Source organism: Triticum aestivum, chromosome 6A (genome assembly GCF_018294505.1).
Source record: "Triticum aestivum cultivar Chinese Spring chromosome 6A, IWGSC CS RefSeq v2.1, whole genome shotgun sequence".
Taxonomy (NCBI): Eukaryota; Viridiplantae; Streptophyta; class Magnoliopsida; order Poales; family Poaceae; genus Triticum; species Triticum aestivum.
In genome coordinates, this window is record NC_057809.1 from 559,337,660 (window position 1) to 559,356,465 (window position 18,806).

An 18,806-nucleotide genomic window follows, 5' to 3' on the forward strand; every position below is an offset into this window, starting at 1 on the left:
CCACCTTTACATAAAAAGACAAGGTGGTAAGGTATGGTCAGGTGACTTATAAGTCAGATGACAACCAAACAGGCGTGACTTATAAATCACTGATTTTAAGTCACGTGACTTATTGAAACCAAACAGACCTTATGATTACAAATCAGTTTGTGTAAGGTGGTGTTTGGTTCTCTAGTCCTAGGACTTTTTCTAGTCCCTGGTACTTTTTGAAAAAGACTCTCAATGAGGTGCTTCTAAGGACTTTTAGCAAAAAGTCCCAAAAAAGTCTCACCCTGTTTGGTTTGCTAACACTTTTTCTAGTCCCAACATAAAAAAGTCTCTGGAACCAAACACCCTTTAATTCACATCTAAATGTTTTCTAAGAATATCACATCTAAACTCTCATAATAACACAGCAACAAGGAACAAAAAAATCTGAGACAAAAAAATAAATAAACCACATAGTGAAACACAAGGTTAGATGTGACATAATTATGTCAAATCTAGATGTGTCCTAAACAGATACATTACAAATACTCTCTACTCTCAAAATTCTTGTCTTCGATTTGTCTAGATACGGATGTACCTAATACTAAAACGTGACTTGGTGCATCCGTATTTAGACAAATCTAAGATAAGAATTAGATGCATCCGTATCTATATAAATCTAAGACAAGAATTTTGGGACGGAGGGAGTAGATAGAATCACAATCTTAGGACTCATTTAGTTCAAAGGAAAAGTGGATGAAAGATGAAGTGATATAAAAAAAAGGGGTAAATTTGATGTATGCCATTATAAAATTTCAAGTTTTGAGAAATGCTATTACTATTCTTTTCTTCTCTTGAGAATAAAGGCTTTCCATTTATGTTTACAATCATCTAAAAGAAGCTCAAAAAAAATGGTGCGTCGAGTATCCAGATGAATATGTGTGCACTCCTAGCAGCTACATGTGCAAGCGTGTAAGCAACTTTCTTGGCCCCTCGAGGAGTATGCTCGAATTTGACATCTTCTAGGCCCTGTTTGGAATGTCGTTTCTACTTTGAATACGCTTGTAAAAGTTACAGACCACCGTCCGTCGTTTTCGTTTCCGCCTGCAAATCGCAAATGGCCGGTAAGATACACCCGTAAGAAAAATACACTTGTATATATTTACACCGATTCCAAGCGCGGCCCTAGTCTCTGAGATTTTACACACATCTCTGTAGTGGAAGCAGGATAGAGACCGAGTATTCCCTCTTTGCTGCAGATTTCGGATGGCACATAGATTATCAGCCTCGACAACTAGAGATGGTCACTCGCTCAACGTAGAGATTGATCCCTTCAACAATTGCATTGTTTTCGCCCTCTTCTGGATTGTGGCTTCTACCTCCAATAATTGCAGCTGCCATGAGGATTTATCCTTTACAGTTTCTGACCACAACCCCGATCTTCGAATTCTTTGTGACGGGATCAAAAGTCATGTCGGTATTTAGCTTGGCCCACCCCTCTCGTGTACCAAAATCTTTATGTGATGTGGTAGGTCTCACCGATATGGATGAATGTTCCCTTAATCTGCATTTAGCGGATTCAACTATTAAGAAACCATTGGGTAGAATAAATAATGTTCTCATACTTCCTAATAGAAATTATGTGTCTGTGGATTTTATTGTGCTTGATATTGAATGCAATTCGTCTTGTCCTATAATATTTGGTAGACCTTTCCTACGAATCATAGGTGCTATTACTGATATGAAAGAAAAAAAATATAAGGTTCCAATTTCCATTTAAAAAAGAGATGGAACACTTTCCTAGAAAGAGAATTAGGTCGCCATATGAATCTATTATGAGGGTCACTTATGTAGTTGATATGAAGGATGACAATACTTGAAACAATACCTTACATCTAGATAGGGGCGTAAAACAATAGCGCTTATTGGGACGCAATCCAATAGTTATCTTAATTTTTTGCTTTTACTTTCTGTTTTGGTGTGTTGACACAATTATTGCTACTGCTTCGAATGTGTTTTTATATTTCAATTATTGTTTGTGCCCAGTAAAGCCTTTGAGATGATTTGATTAGTAGTTGACTTAATTCTGTGAAAAACAAAAACTTTTGCTTTCAAAACTGGAATTACTATGATTCACTAGAACGTGATAAAATTCTGAATTTTTACACATTATTGATATACAAATTGCCCATGTTGTCCTAGTTTTACAGAATTTTTGGAGTTACAGAAGTATAGTTTTTGTTTAGATCATTTATAGATTGTTCTGTTTTAGACAGATTTTGTTTTCTATTGCATAATTCGCTTGTTTAATGATGTTATGGATTATATCGGGGGGTATAAGTCATGGAGAATTAGAATACAATAGGTATTATGAATAATAAAATATGAATGGGTTCATAACAGTACCTAAAGTTTATGATTTGTCTATTATACTAGTGGAGCTCACGAGGTTTTGTTGAGTTTTCTGTGTTGAAGTTTTCAAGTTTTGGGTGAGATCACCATGGATAAAGAAATAAGGAGCGGCTAGTCCCTAAGCTTTGGGATGGCCAAGGCACCCCAAGGTAATAATCAAGGAAGACCCAGACGTCTAAGCTTAGGATGCCCCGGATGGCACCATCTCTTTCATCTACAATCTATCGGTATGTTATTTGGAGCTACATTTTTATTCATCACATGATATGAGTTTTGCTTGGAGCGTCTTGTATCATAGTTTTGCTTTGTTTGTTTTTTAGTTTGTCACAATCATCATTTGCTAGACACACCTTTTGAGAGGGACATGCATTTATTGTGATTTGTTATAATACTCTATGAGCTTCACTTATGTCTTTTGAGCTAGGCAGTTGCTCTAGTGCTTCACTTATATCTTTTAGATCACAACAGTGGTTATATTTTATAGAAATGATTACACTCCCATGCTTCACTTAAATCTTTTTGAGAGTCTGATAAATAGTAATGGCTATATGTACGGGTTATAAGACTAGTCCGAGAAGGATAGTATTCAAGGGAATATAATAAAAAAAATCATGTAGACCACTAAATATGAAACACATGGTTTAGTGATATTGATCTCATAATATGAAAGGATATTGGTTCATGATCATTGGTTAGTAGAAATATCAGCATTAAAGCTTGTTATTAACTTCTTATCTAAGTGTTGGTCATGGCATGGTTGGGAGGTTTGAGCATTTTTATGTCTAAAATGGAACCCTTGAGTGTTGTTATAATCGAGGGTGTGTGATGGTTAACTCCTACCAATCTATCCCCCTAAAAGCATGCAAGTAGTACTTTGCTTTGAAGGCTAATAGGCTTTCACAATAAGTAAGTGAGTTCTTTATCACTAATGTGAGTCCAGGGATTATACACACTTATCTTTTCCGCAGTTTGCTAGCCTCTTTGGCACCGTGCATTGCCATTTCTCACCTCGAGAGTTGGTGCAAACTTCGCCAGTGCATCCAAACCATGTGATATGATACGCTCTATCACACATAAACCTCCTTATATCTTTCTCAAAAAAGCCACCATACCTACCTATTATGGCATTTCCATAGTCATTCCGAGATATATTGTCATGCAACTTTCATCGTTCAGTTTTCATGACATACATGTTCATTGTCATATTGCTTTGCATGATCATAGAGCTGACATGATATTTGTGGCTCAGCCACCGTTCATCATTTTTATACATGTTACGCTAGATCATTGAACATCCTGGTACACTACTAGAGGCATTCATATAGAGTCATATAAAGTTATAATATAAAGTTGTAGGTAAATAAAAGTGTGATGATGAGCATTGTCCCAGTGAGGAAAAGATGATGGAGACTATGATTCCCTCACAAGTCAGGATGAGACTTCAGAAGAAAAAAATAGAGGCAAAAGAGCCCACAAAAAAATAGAGAAAAGAGAGAAGCGGAAATGTTACTATCTTTTTCTATACGTGTGCTTCAGAGTAGCATCATGCTCTTCATATAGAGAGTCTTCTGAGTTGTCACTTTCATATACTAGTGGGAATTTTTCATTATGGAACTTGGCTTGCATATTTCGGTTATGGGCTTCCTCAAATGCCCGAGGTCTTTATGAGCAAGCAAGCTGGATGCTCATCTGCTTAGTTTCGTTGCATGGCAATCCCTGCTCCTCACATTAATATCGATTGATGGGCATCTCCATAGCCCGTTGATCTGCCTAATTGATGCGAGACTTTCTCCCCTTTTGACTTCCCTTATTAATCTATACCAATGCATTCTATTCCACCTAGTGCTATATCCATGGCTTACGCTCATGTATTACGTGGGAGTTAAAAATGTTGAAGTGCGTTAGAAGTATGATCCAATTGCTTGGTTTGACACCGAGGTGCTCATGATTTATATTTATGCGGTGAAGGCAGAGTCATTCCATGCTAACATGATAAAATGAGTGGGGATAATATTCGTTAACGATCGTATATTTTAAAAAAGTAATGATTATGTTTCTTATATTCATGATTTTATTATGTTGATATTATTACTTCATCATTTCTCAATGAATATACCGTAAAGAGATTACATGGTACACATGTTAGGTAGCATTTCAAATCAAAAATCTGTTTTTTATCATTTATGTTTCTTGAAAATTTTGTATTTATGACTATGATCATTCATGGTATAATCTCATATAGGTAGTACGTCCATAAATAGACCATTATCCAACTGCATCTACAACTAATACCCCACCTCAAGACCGCTATCGAGCATGCATGTCAAAAAATGAAGTTCATAACAAATAGAGCATTGCAATAAGCATGTTGGCATAATATAGATAGTGAAAATATCATCCAAGTGTGATAAAGAAACCATCTTTCAATACAATACAATACAAAACGTGTTTTGTCCCTTTGTCACTAGGATATAGATCACCGCAAGCTATGAATCCACTATAATGTACTGTTAGGTTGATCTCTCTCCCGTTCGAACCCAACGGGTCGAACTGGCCCCTGACTTGCGCCCTGATCGGGGGCGCCCAACCAAATCATGGTTGGTGGGCCCCTATGAACCGCGCTATATAAACAGAGGTGGGGGCCGGGGCACGACTTACGAGGTTAATCGCCGCCACAATCCCCACCTAAAATCCCTACCGATCTAGGGTTAGCGCGGTGCTCACGGGAAGCTCCACCGCCGCCATCCACTCTCTGCCATTACCGGCCACCGTCACCATGGACGGCACCGGGAGTTCCTCATCTGGACAAGGAGAAGGTAGGTTCACTGTGAATTCCTGACCCTAACCGATCCAGTGATATATCAATGGTATCAGACGGGTTGGGTATAGGATTTTTCGATTGAAATAGATCACAAAGAAAAAAGTTCCCCTCCCCAAAGAACTCTACCAGGGCAGAGAAAAACAAACAAAAGAACCACAAAAGTTCATCGGAGTATGGCCTCGGGCCACGCCGGCAAAGAGCGCCGCCGTAAGGTCGCGCCTATTCCTCTCGATCCCGTCGCGCATCGGCAAGCCGAGGCGACAAGGACGAAGAACTTCCCCCTCATAGAGGCAAAGTACAGGCAACACCACCGAGCCGTTTGATGGCGGCGCGTTCACCATCGAGGTGCTCGTGCACGCCGGCAAAGGGGACAGGGAGGGCGCCGCTGTATCGCGCGCCGCTGCTCGCGGCTCTCTCTCTAATAGACGGAGGTGGTGGATGGGTGAAAAAGAGAAAGGAAGGGGGAAAGGGAAGGCTCGCACAGCGCGGCTCGTCGCCATCGCCGGTGGCTGGCGTGGCCCCATCCGCCGCATTGAGAAGGTCGGTTGTGCCTCTCGGCTCTCTCTCACGCTCTCTATTGCGGGAGACGGGGAGAAACAGAGGAAGGAAAAGGAGGCGCTCGCGTGGCGCAACGTGGCAGGGTGGCGCTCGTCACCGTCGCCGGCGACCGGCGCGGCGCGGTGGCCCACCGCCGGAGTGCGCGCGAGAGAGAGAGAGCGGGGGCGCGCGAGGCGGAGAGAAAGACAGAAAGGGCTAGGGTTCGATCGGGGTTCGGTCGGCTCCTGGTTTTGATCGAGCGAGAAGAATGTTGCGTCGTCTGATCAAATTGAATGACTGTGATCTAAAACCTAGCTCAGCCCGGGCTTTTTGGGCCGAATCTAGAAGAGGCCGGCAGTGGCGGCGCTAGCCCAGGCACGGGGCCGAGGCCATAGCCACGGGCGGCGCGCAGGCTAGGTCGTGGGCCAGCTTTTTCCACTGCGGGCCGCGCGCGTTGGGCCCCGCTGCAGCTAATTCTATTTTTTCAAAGAATAGAAAATTTTCCGAAAAGAAATGTTCATGAATTTTTGTAAATAAAATAATAAAGTTCATGATTTTTTATTTGGTCAAAGAAAAGTTTCTGTAAAGCTTAAAAAGTTTATGATTTTTTATTCATGTTTTTCTGCTGCGTAAATAATTAAGAACGCCGATAACTGCCACACGTGTGGTATATTCGACATGCGCCCACACACCGTGTGTCATGTGAGCAGGAGGCAGCCCACACGGGCTATGTGTGGGCAGACATTAGAATTGCACACACATGTGGGCGCGGCTACTTCGTGCCACACGTCCAACAAGTACTACTCATCTCCACCTCGCGTGTGTGGCATGAAGCAAAAATGCCCACACGTCTTGGTGTAGCTACGTTAGGTGCCCCGCGGGATGACAATTTAGTTGCCATCCTAGTTGACAGATGTAGTTATCCGGGATGGCAAGTGTAGTTGTAAAAGCATGGCAACTCTATCTGTTTTGGTTAACTATAGTTGCCATGTCTAATTTCTGGTAGTTGCCGCGTGTAATCAAACCGTAGTTGCCGTGTGTGATTAACTACTTGCCACATATAGTCAAACAGTAGTTGCCATGTGTGTTTACCTAGTTGCCACGTGTGGTCCAACCATAGTTGCCATGTACTTTTAATGACAGTTGCCATGTGTGTTTATCTGGTTGCCACGTACGTGCAACTGCAGTTGCCGTCTAGCAAAGAATCACAGCTGTCATGTGTGTTTACCTAGTTGCCATGTTCGCATAACTGCAGTTGCCATCCACAACGCAGGAGTGTCGTGTGGGCGAAAAGCAGTTCGCCCACATGCACATGAACTAGGTGGTGGTTGTGTGGGCAGAAACTAATTCGCCCACACAGCACAGCTGGAAAACAGCGTGGTGCAGGCGTGTGGGCAAACTCTCCAACACCCACACACCAGCCCCGTCCTACGTGGCACACCAAATCCACCTTTTCATGCCAAGATTTGTGCAAAAGACAGTGTACGACGATCCAGGTGTGTGGACGAGTTGGGGAACGCCCACACATGTGGGCGTTAGTGTTTCCGATAATTAATAGTGCTCTTTTACAAAGAAAATAAAATTTTAAATAGAAATATTATTAAGAGCATGTTAAAGTGATTATTAAAATGAATATGATTATGTTATTTTTATGACCAACGTTGTTAATAACATGATCATATTTTATTATTGAAATTTAAAGGTGCATTTATTTCTAATATTTTGCCCAACGGTAATATAGATTTAATTGCATAGATAATTGTATGTTTAATTTGACCAACGTTAGATTAATGCATATGATTGTTATACTAATGTCACTTAAATTGTGATTTCATGAGGCTTTCACTTGATGAGTTGCCTAAAATATGTTCCGGCACTTAGAGGTGACAATCACACTGAGTGGAGGAAGAAAGTTGAACTGGCATTTGTATGTGCTGATCTGGACTGGGTTCTGGATGAACCACAACCGATCAGACCTACAAAGCCAGTAAGAGAGGCCATTGATGATGATGCTGCGTGGGCTAAAAAGAGGGGGGATTATGCTCCCTTGGAGATGTCATACATCATAGAAAACCAAAAGTGGGTCAATGCAACAAAAAGTGCATGTCATTTATAAAGAATACAATTGAGAGCGGCATTGTAGGCTCCATTGCAGAGTGCACTTCCGCAGGGGAGTTGCTTTCAAAGATAAAGAGCTAGTTCACTGGCTCTTCAAATATATATGCCACCCAGGTGTTAGAGCGACTGGTGACAGAACGCTACACAGGTGGTAGTCATGGAATAAGAGAGCACATCCTCAAGATGAGCAATATAGTAGCAAAGCTAAAGCCCATGGATGAGGATCTGGAGATCAAACCAAAGCTCCTGGTCCACCTGGTCATGGCTTCACTGCCAAAGGAGTTTGAAACTTTTGTTGTAAACTACAATATGTCACCTGGAACATGGGACATTGAAAAGACAATAGCAATGTGTGTCCAAGAAGAGGACAAACTCAAAGCCGCACATGGTGGTTCACTCAACTACGTGAAGGATCGCAAGAAAAAGAATTACAATCAAACCAACAAAAGTTCTCCTTCAAAGCCACAAGGAAAAGCTCCCTATCAGCATCAGCGTCAGCAACAGAAGCCTTTCCCAAGTGGATAAAGACACATGTCTCCACTGTAAGAAGACCGGTCATTACAAGGTCGACTGCCCTGATTGGCTAAAGTCAATCATGGCAAAAAGAGGTAACAACATAGTTTCATTTGTAAATGAATCCATGTATAGACAGTTTTCAAAATCCACTTGGTGGATTGACTCAGGAGCAACTGTTCATGTTGCAAATTCTTTACAGGGATTCCATTCTACGCAGACTACGCTAAGAAGCGAAAGACGCATTGAAGTGGCAAACAGAGTTGAAGCAGAAGTTGAAGCCATCGGTGATATCTCCTTGGAGTTAGCTGATGGATTCAATCTTCTACTTAGATATGTTTTATTTGTTCCATCATGTCATAGAAACTTAATAAGTGTTCTTGTTTGGACAAAGATAATTATGAATGTTATTTTGGACATGGCAAGTGTGACATTTGGTTAAATAATGCTTATGTGGGTGATGCTTTACTACATGATGAGCTTTATTTGTTATCACTTCGTGAAAAAGTTTATTACGTTTGCAATGTGAAAGTACATGTTTCCATGTCGAATAAAGAACAAAAGAAAAGAAAGAGAACATTTAACTCATCGAAATTAAGGCACTATCGCTGGGGCCATTGTCGGCGTTGTGGGAACGGGGGTCCCCAGACTTGTCTGCCTGCGGCCCACGGCGTGGCTGAGATGGCAGGTATGTACGGCCCATATTCATCGACGAGGTATTCAAGACCCTCGCGAGGTGCCAAGCCTTGCGAGGCGGGCGACGCAAGACCTCCTCAGGAGCGGCCTCGCCAGGAAGGCCCACGAGGGGCGGAGAGATCTAGGCAAGGCAAACCTCGTGAGGTCCTCGTGATGTGAGCCATGACGATCGAGACCAGGCGGGCGCCAGCGCGTGTAGTGTCCTTCCTTCCTCTTTGGTGCCAAGGGGGCAAGCGCAGGAGCAGAGTACCGAGGCATCAAGGAAAGGTTTCCATATCGGTGCAACGAGACCAAGACCAGCAGGATAGCAAGACGGAGGTCACCATGGAGCCCAAGACGACGTCACCACCAGAGCCTTTTGCAGGCGAAGACTACTTTTGTCAGGATAAGCTGTACTAGTTGTCCCCTTTCAAATTGGCCGTTGTTGGCTCCCTTCTCGCTCAATATTTGGGGAGAGGACCAGGGCCTATATAAGTAGAACTAGACACCACAGAAGGAGGAAGAAGGAGAAAAGAGAGAAAAGAGGGAGAACTCATTCGGAAGCACCTCACCCACACAAGTTCGTCAAGCACAAGAACACCCCAACCTCAGGAGGCTGTTCTTCCCCTTGTACTGTTCATCATCAGCCCAAGAGGCAATCCACCACTGATACGTCTCCAACGTATCTATAATTTTTGATTGCTCCATGCTATATTATCTACTGTTTTGGACTATATTGGGCTTTATTTTCCACTTTTATATTATTTTCGGGACTAACCTATTAACCAGAGGCCCAGCCCAGAATTGCTGTTTTTTTTGCCTATTTCAGTGTTTCGAAGGAACGGAATATCAAACGGAGTCCAAACGGAATAAAATCTTCGGGAACGTGATTTTCTCACCGAACGTGATCTAGGAGACTTGGACCCTGCTCCAAGGAACAAAAGAGGTGGACATGAGGGTGCCCCCCTAGGGCACGCCCCCTGCCTCGTGGGCCCCTCGTTGCTCTTCCGGCGTACTTCTTCCTCCTATATATACACACGTACCCCAAACGATCAGGATAGGAGCCAAAAACCTAATTCCACCGCCGCAACTTTCTGTATCCACGAGATCCCATCTTGGTGCCTGTTCCGGAGCTCCGCCGAAAGAGGGCCATCATCACGGAGGGCTTCTACATCATCCTAGCCCCTCCGATGAAGTGTGAGCAGTTTACCTGAGACCTTCGGGTCCATAGTTAGTAGCTAGATGGCTTCTTCTCTCTCTTTGAATCTCAATACAAAGTTCTCCCCCTCTCTTGTGGAGATCTATTCGATGTAATCTTCTTTTTGCGGTGTGTTTGTTGAGACCAATGAATTGTGGGTTTATGATCAAGTCTATCTATGAATAATATTTGAATCTTCTCTGAATTATTTTATGTATGATTGGTTATCTTTGCAAGTCTCTTCGAATTATCTGTTTGGTTTGGCCAACTAGATTGGTAGTTCTTGCCATGGGAGAAGTGCTTAGCTTTGGGTTCGATCCCGCGGTGTCCTTTCCCAGTGACAGAAGGGGCAGCAAGGCACGTATTGCATCGTTGCCATCGAGGATAACAAGATGGGGTTTATTTCATATTGCATGAATTTATCTCTCTACATCATGTCATCTTGCTTAAGGCGTTACTCTGTTTTTAACTTAATACTCTAGATGGATGCTGGATAGCGGTCGATGAGTGGAGTAATAGTAGTAGATGCAGAATCGTTTCGATCTACTTGTCACGGACGTGATGCCTATATACATGATCATGCCTAGATATTCTCATAACTATGCTCAGTTTTGTCAATTGCTCAACAGTAATTTGTTCACCCACCGTAGAATACTTATGCTCTTGAGAGAAGCCACTAGTGAAACCTATGGCCCCCGGGTCTATTCTCGTCATATCAATCTCCATCACTTTAATCTTGCTTTGCCTTTTATTTTGCTTTTACTTTTTACTTTGCATCTTTATACCAAAAATACCAAAAATATTATATCTATCAGATCTCACTCTCGTAAGTGACCGTGAAGGGATGGACAACCCCTAATCGCGTTGGTTGCGAGTAGCTATCGCTTTGTGCAGGTATGAGGGACTTGAGCGTGGGCTCCTACTAGATCGATACATTGGTTTTCAAAAACTGAGGGAAATACTTACGCTACTCTGCTGCATCATCCCTTCCTCTTCGCGAAAAACCAACGCAAGCTCAAGACGTAGCAAGAAGGATTCCTGGCGCCGTTGCCGGGGAGTCTACGCAAAAAGTCAACATACCAAGTACCCATCACAATCCCTATCTCTCGCATTACATTATTTGCCATTTGCCTCTCGTTTTCCTCTCCCCCCAATTCACCCTTGCCATTTTATTCGCCCTCTCTCTCTCTCTCTCCCTATCCTCCCTCTCTATTTGCCTCTTTTGCCCGTTTGCTTTTGTTTGCTCGTGTGTTAGATTGCTTGTCTGTCGCGATGGCTCAAGATACTACCAAATTGTGTGACTTCACCAATACCAATAATAATGATTTCCTTAGCACTCTGATTGCTCCTCTTACCGATGCTGAATCTTGTGAAATTAATACTGCTTTGTTGAATCTTGTTATGAAAGATCAATTCGCCGGCCTTCCTAGTGAAGATGCCGCTACTCATCTGAATAGCTTCATTGATTTATGTGATATGCAAAAGAAAAAAGATGTCAATAATGATGTCGTTAAATTGAAGCTATTTCCTTTTTCGCTTAGAGATCGTGCTAAAGCTTGGTTTTCGTCTTTGCCTAAGAATAGTATTGATTCATGGAACAAGTGCAAAGATGCTTTTATCTCTAAGTATTTTCCTCCCGCTAAGATCATCTCTCTTAGAAATGATATTATGAACTTTAAACAACTTGATCATGAACATGTTGCACAAGCTTGGGAGAGAATGAAATTAATGATACGCAATTGCCCTACTCATGGTTTGAATTTGTGGATGATTATACAAATTTTTTATGCCGGATTGAATTTTGCTTCTAGAAATCTTTTAGATTCGGCCGCGGGAGGCACTTTTATGGAAATCACTTTAGGAGATGATACTAAACTCCTAGATAATATTATGGTTAATTATTCTCAATGGCATACTGAAAGATCTTCTAATAAAAAAGTGCATGCGATAGAAGAAATTAATGTGTTGAGTGGAAAGATGGATGAACTTATGAAATTATTTGCTACTAAGAGTGTTTCTTCTGATCCTAATGATATGCCTTTGTCTACTTTGATTGAGAACAACAATGAATCTATGGATGTGAATTTTGTTGGTAGGAATAATTTTGGTAACAACGCTTATAGAGGGAATTTTAATCCTAGGCCATATCCTAGTAATCCTTCTAATAATTATGGGAATTCCTACAACAACTCTTATGGAAATTATAATAAGATGCCCTCTGAATTTGAGAATAGTGTTAAAGAGTTTATGAATTGACAAAAGAATTTTAATGCTTTGCTTGAGGAGAAATTGCTTAAAGTTGATGATTTGGCTAGAAACGTTGATAGAATTTCTCTTGAGGTTGATTCTTTAAAGCTTAGATCTATTCCTCCTAAGCATGATATCAATGAGTCTCTCAAATCCATGAGAATTTCCATTGATGAGTGCAAGGAAAGAACCGCTAGAATGCGTGCTTCCAAAGATGCCTTTATTAAAGCGTGTTCTTCCAATACCTATGAAAATCAAGATGAAGATCTAAAAGTTATTGATGTGTCCCCTATTAAATCTTTATTTAGCAATATAAATCTTGATGAAACTGAATATGATCTTCCTTTACCTAGAAGGCGTTCTAAAAATTCGGAGTATTTAGATCTTAATGATGAAAGTGGGATTGAAAGAAATAAAAATCTAGATGTTGCTAAACCCACTATATTGGATTTCAAGGAATTTAATTATGAAAGTTGTTCTTTAATTGATTGTATTTCCTTGTTGCAATCTGTGCTAAATTCTCCACATGCTTATAGTCAAAATAAAGCCTTCACCGAACATATTGTTGATGCCTTGATGCAATCTTATGAAGAAAAACTTGAGTTGAAAGTTTCTATCCCTAGAAAACTCTATGATGAGTGGGAACCAAGTACTAAAATTAAAATTAAAGATTATGAGTTTTATGCTTTGTGTGATTTGGGTGCTAGTGTCTCTACTATTCCCAAGACTTTGTGTGATTTACTAGATTTCCGTAATTTTGATGATTGCTCTCTAAACTTGCATCTTGAGGATTCCACTATTAAGAAACCTATGGGAAGGATTAATGATGTTCTTATTGTTTCAAATAGGAATTATGTGCCCGTAGATTTCATTGTTCTTGATATAGATTGCAATCCTTCTTGCCCTATTATTCTTGGTAGACCTTTCCTTAGAACGGTTGGTGCGATTATTGATATGAAGGAGGGGTGTCGGTGTACTAGAGTAGGGGTACCCTAGTATCCCGAACTTGTGCACGGGCAGTTGCAGCGCCGCGTGGCAAGGCTTGCCGGACGACCGCCAGAGTCCTCCGTGGGTTCCTTTGGAGCCATTCAAGAACAAAGCATTCAAGATGAAGAGACAAGGCCCCGGCAAGAGGATCTTGCCGGGAAGAGACAAGGCCCCGACAAGAGGAGCTTGCCGGGAAGGCCAACCACGACACTTCAAGAAACTTACCGCGATGCACCGCACGTCCCGGCAAGGTCCGGTGAGCGACAAGCTTCTGGACTCGACAAGACGACGACCCCGACAAGGTACTCGCCGGGGGCCCGCTGCCACTCCGTACCCACGCTCCAGCGCACCCACCCGCGTGTCGCCATGAGGCTTCCTCAGGGGCGCGTGGCGGGAGCCTGTGCAGCCAGGGGTACGCGGTGGCAAGCGGAGATGAAGAGAAGGCCATCGTGGCAAACGGTGGCGCTCCTAACGGTCACTTTTTGCACTATTTAGGCAACTCAGACGGGCATTCAATGACCTTGTCCCCTGCCGTCAGAGTTAGGTAGGGTGCACTGTGTCCACAGTAGCGGTAGCTGCACCTACCGCATCCTTTTCCATTTTTACCCTTCTAGTCTACGTTGCCACCTATCGGTGACCCCTTGAAAGTATAAAAGGAGGCCCAAGCGCAACAGAGAGGGGGTTCGGCTCATTCGAAACATCAGGAACACTCTCACGCTCGGTCTGGCAGCGTCCATCGCTCCTGAGCAAGAATTCAATACACACAAACAAGCAGCAGTAGGGTTTTACGCATCCGTGCGGCCCGAAGCTGGGTAAAACTGCTCGCGTGTACTGCCTCGATCCGCTCTTTGCGCGGCCTCCGCCCCCCTCCGAACTGAAAGGGGCCCGGTCCCCATAGGTGTTGGTGGATCAGTTTCCCCGACATCTTTGGCGCGCCAGGTAGGGGGCGTTGAGATTGTGCGAACCCGATCCGGCGTGCACGCGAGCTAAATCTTCATTGTCTTCATCGACATGCCACCGAAGAAGAAGGATTCGGAGGCAGCTATTCCGTCTGCGTCGCTTTCACCGCCTCCGGAGCAAACGGGTGGTGGAGTGGACGCCGGCGGAAGAATGGGCGTCGACGAGGGAGCCCTCAGTGCGGCCAAGTCCAAGGACAAGGCGGCACAGACCTCGGTGTCCATGCGCGCACCGCACCCCTCTCAGGAGGCGCGGGACCAGCAGCGTCATGGCGTTCGCAGCGCCATACGTCCGCTGGGCCAAGATCAAGCTGGTGGTTCTCGTGGCGCTCAAGACCAACATGCACGTCAACATGCTGGCTCGAGCGAAGTACGGTCGCCTGGACGGGGCACTGCTCCTTCTAACGTGGTTAGGAGTCCGAGCACGCCCCACTCCTCGCACCGTTCACCTCCGCCGCCCACCACTCCAGCAGAAGCCTTGGCGCGAGCTCAACTGCTCCTGGACTATCCTCCGACGGCGGACAAGACCGACGAATGGAGGGCCACTATCCAGAGCCTCATCGGCTTCGCCAACGGCGACACTGCGCGGCAACCAAGCACCTCGCTGCCGCGGCAGGACAGCCGGACACGAGCCGATGGCAAAAAGACCGGGGGAGGTGCGGTTTCCATGCACTCTCCACTACGAAGGCCAAAATCGCCGACTCGCCGGGTCCACCCCGACAGCGGCTCCACCGCGTCGTCGGACCCACGAGCTCGTCGCGACCAGCGCCAAGTTCTCCATAAAAGACAACAAGAAGACGCTCGAACCCGCATCGAGCGCCGAAGAGAAGCGCGACGTCAATTCGACAAGCGCGCTGGGCCCTTTGTTGACATGCATGCGCCAGGGGAACCAGGCGATCTGCCGTACGCGGTAGGTTGTCCTGCGTTCACCCGTGAGCTGCGGCAAATCCAGTGGCCCAGCACAAAGAATTTCAAACCAGACGTACCAGAGAAGTACGACGGCAAATCGCATCCGTCGGAGTTTCTCAGCATCTACACCATCGCGATGCAGGCTGCCGGGGGACGGGACGACAAGATCCTTGCCAACTACTTCCCGCTGGTACTCAAGCCCAACGTCAGGTCCTGGCTCATGCACTTGCCGGACAATTCCATCTCCTCTTGGGCAGATTTATGCCATCAGTTTGTCGGCACCTTTACAGGCGGCCACAAGCCACATGGCCAAGAGAGCGATCTTCATCTGCTCGCCCAGAAGGAAGGAGAGCCACTGCGCAAGTACATTCAGAGATTCAGCCGTGTACAGCACAACATCCCAGACGTCCACCCCGCCGCGATCATCAGCGCGTTCCATCAGAACGTGCGAAACCGAAGGATGAGAGAGGAGATGGCGATGTGTAAGATCAGAGACGTCAGCGAGATTTACGCCCTGGCCGACAAGTGTGCACGCGCTGAAGAGGGGAGGAGGCTCCCCGGAGAGAGTACAGGAGCAGGAGGATCCGACAGTGAGGATGCCGCCCCGACAAGGAAAGGCCGGCGGTGGAACAACAGAAGGAAAAAGGGCAAGGAAGTGCTAGCTGTCGAGCAGACCGGCAACGGAGGTGGCGCCAAGGAAGCTAAAGCTGGTGGCTCCGACAAGGAGGCCCAGCCTGTGGCGGCCGCCAACAAGCAGGACAGCTCCGGCAAGCAGTATTGTAAGATTCACCGCACCAAGAGTCACGATCTCCAGAACTGCAAGAAAGTCGAACAGCTTGTTGAGCAACAGAAAGCTGAGTACGAGCAGCGCGACAAGGAGAAGGCCCAGGAAGGAACTGGTGGATCCGGCAAGAAACGTCCCGGCCGAGGAGGACGCCGCGGCAAGGCCAAGCAGCGGTAAGGAGACAGACCTCCCCGCGGCCGCGACAAGGATGAAGATGATGACGACGATGAAGACATGGATGATGACGAGGCCGACGAGCAGGAATTTCAGAAAGCCACAGAGGTCCTGTGCATTGACGGTGGCGCCTCTCTGCATACTTCGCACCACCAACTCAAGCAGTGGATGCGGGAAGTGAATGCAGCAGAGCCATCCATAGAGTCACGCAAGCCCCTGAAATGGTCCAGCGCACCTATCATCTTCGACATTGAGGACCACCCTGATCGCGTAATTGCGGTCGGGTGTTTGCCGATGTTGGTTTCTCCAACTATCCGCAATCTCAAGGTCACGAAGATGCTAGTTGACGGCGGGGCTGGCTTGAACCTGATATCCTCCGCGGTCCTCCAGAAACTTCAGATCCCTGACAGCGAGCTCGAGGAGACCGACACATTCCAAGGAATCAGCCCGGGAAGAAGCAAGCCCAAGGGAAAGATCACGCTGCCGGTCACATTTGGCAGCGAGCTGAACTTCAGGACTGAGAGGGGCACGTTTGATGTTGCCGACTTTCCATTACTTTACAATGGAATCCTTGGCCGTCCGGCACTCGCCAAGTTCATGGCAGCATCTCACTATGCGTACAACATACTGAAAATGCCAGGCCCAATAAGTGTCATCTCTGTCCCTGGCGACAAGAAGGATGCTCTTATCTGTGCCGACAAGATCTACCGGAAAGCGGCAGCCGCAGCAGAGCGCAAGACACTTGCCGCTGAAGCTCCCGGAGGGAAGAAGAAGACCAAGTCCGGCAAGAGCTCTGATGCCTACTCCGGCAAGCGCACCTCTTCGGAGTGCTGCGCTACCATCGAGGACGCACCATCGAGCTCCACCGGCAAGTGTAAGAAGGCAATGGCAGCTCCACCTGAGACTAAGAAGGTGTCCGCCAAGGAGGATGGCACTGGTGGTACCTTCACCATCAGCGCCACTCTTGACCCCAAATAGGAAAGCGCGCTCGTTGCTTTCCTGTGGGTGAATGTCGACGTGTTTGCATGGCAACCGTCTGATATCCCCGGTGTTCCCAGGAAAGTAATCGAGCACCACCTTGCCGTCTGTCCTCATGCGCGGCCCGTCAAGCAGAGAGTCAGGAAGCAGGCAGTGGAGCGCCAAGAATTCATCGCAGAAGAAATCAAGAAGTTGGAAGCAGCAGGCCTTGTCAGAGGAGTGCTCCATCCCACGTGGTTGGCCAATCCTGTTGTTGTGCGCAAGGCTAACGGAAAATGAAGACTTTGTATTGACTTCACTGTTGTTAATAAAGCTTGTCCCAAAGACCCATTTCCCTTGCCGCGTATTGACCAGATTGTTGACTCCACAGCCGGATGTGATTTGCTTTCATTTCTTGATGCATACTCAGGATACCATCAGATCTTCATGGCAGAAGAGGATGAAGAGAAAACCGCATTTATCACCCCATGTGGCACGTACTGCTTCGTACGGATGCCTTTCGGTTTGAAGAATGCTGGATCAACATTTGCAAGGGTAGTCCACCGTGCTTTTGAGCCGCAAATGCACAGAAATGTGGAAGCCTACATGGATGATATAGTGGTCAAGAGCAAAAACAAGGCTACTCTGATTCAAGATCTAGATGAAACTTTTGCAAATCTGCGCAGGATCAACCTCAAGCTCAATCCCGAGAAGTGCGTGTTCGGAGTCCCTTCCGGCAAGCTTCTCGGTTTCTTTGTGTCACAGCGGGGGATTGAAGCCAATCCCGACAAGATCAAAGCCATCGAGCAGATTGAAGCACCAAAGCGCGTCAAGGATGTACGAAAGCTTGCCGGTTGTGTGGCTGCTCTCAGCAGATTTATCTCTAAGTCCGCAGAGGGCGCCTTACCGTTTTTCAAAATATTGAAAAAGGCAGGTCCGATGAAATGGACTCCAGAAGCGGAGGCCGCGCTACAGGACTTGAAGAGGTACATGTCCTCCACTCTAATACTTGTCGCACCTAAGCCACAAGAGAAGTTGCTGCTATATCTGGCAGCAACCAATCAAGTGGTTAGTGCTGCGTTAGTAGCAGAGAGGGAGGCGGACGATGAGCCAGCAACCGCGGCAAGTGAATCCAGCGACAAGCAGGGGGCTTCTCCGACAAGCTCTAGCCCCGACAAAGTTGAGTCTGCGCAGGCATACAAGGAGGTGCAGAGGAAAATGGTGCAGCGCCCAGTTTACTTTGTCAGTTCCCTTCTACAGGGGGCTAGATCAAGGTATTCTGGCGTACAGAAATTGCTTTTCGGCCTTCTCATGGCCTCGAGAAAGCTGCGCCATTACTTCCAGGCACATGAGATAACAGTTGTCACTCGCTTTCCGTTGAAGAGGATACTGCAAAATCCAGAAGCAACCGGCATGATTGTCGAGTGGGCACTGGAACTGTCAAGCTCTGGCCTCAAGTTTGAGAGTACTTCCACTATACAGAGCAGAGCATTGGCAGAATTCATAGCGGAATGGACACCGACACCAGACGAAGAAACTCCAGAAACAAGC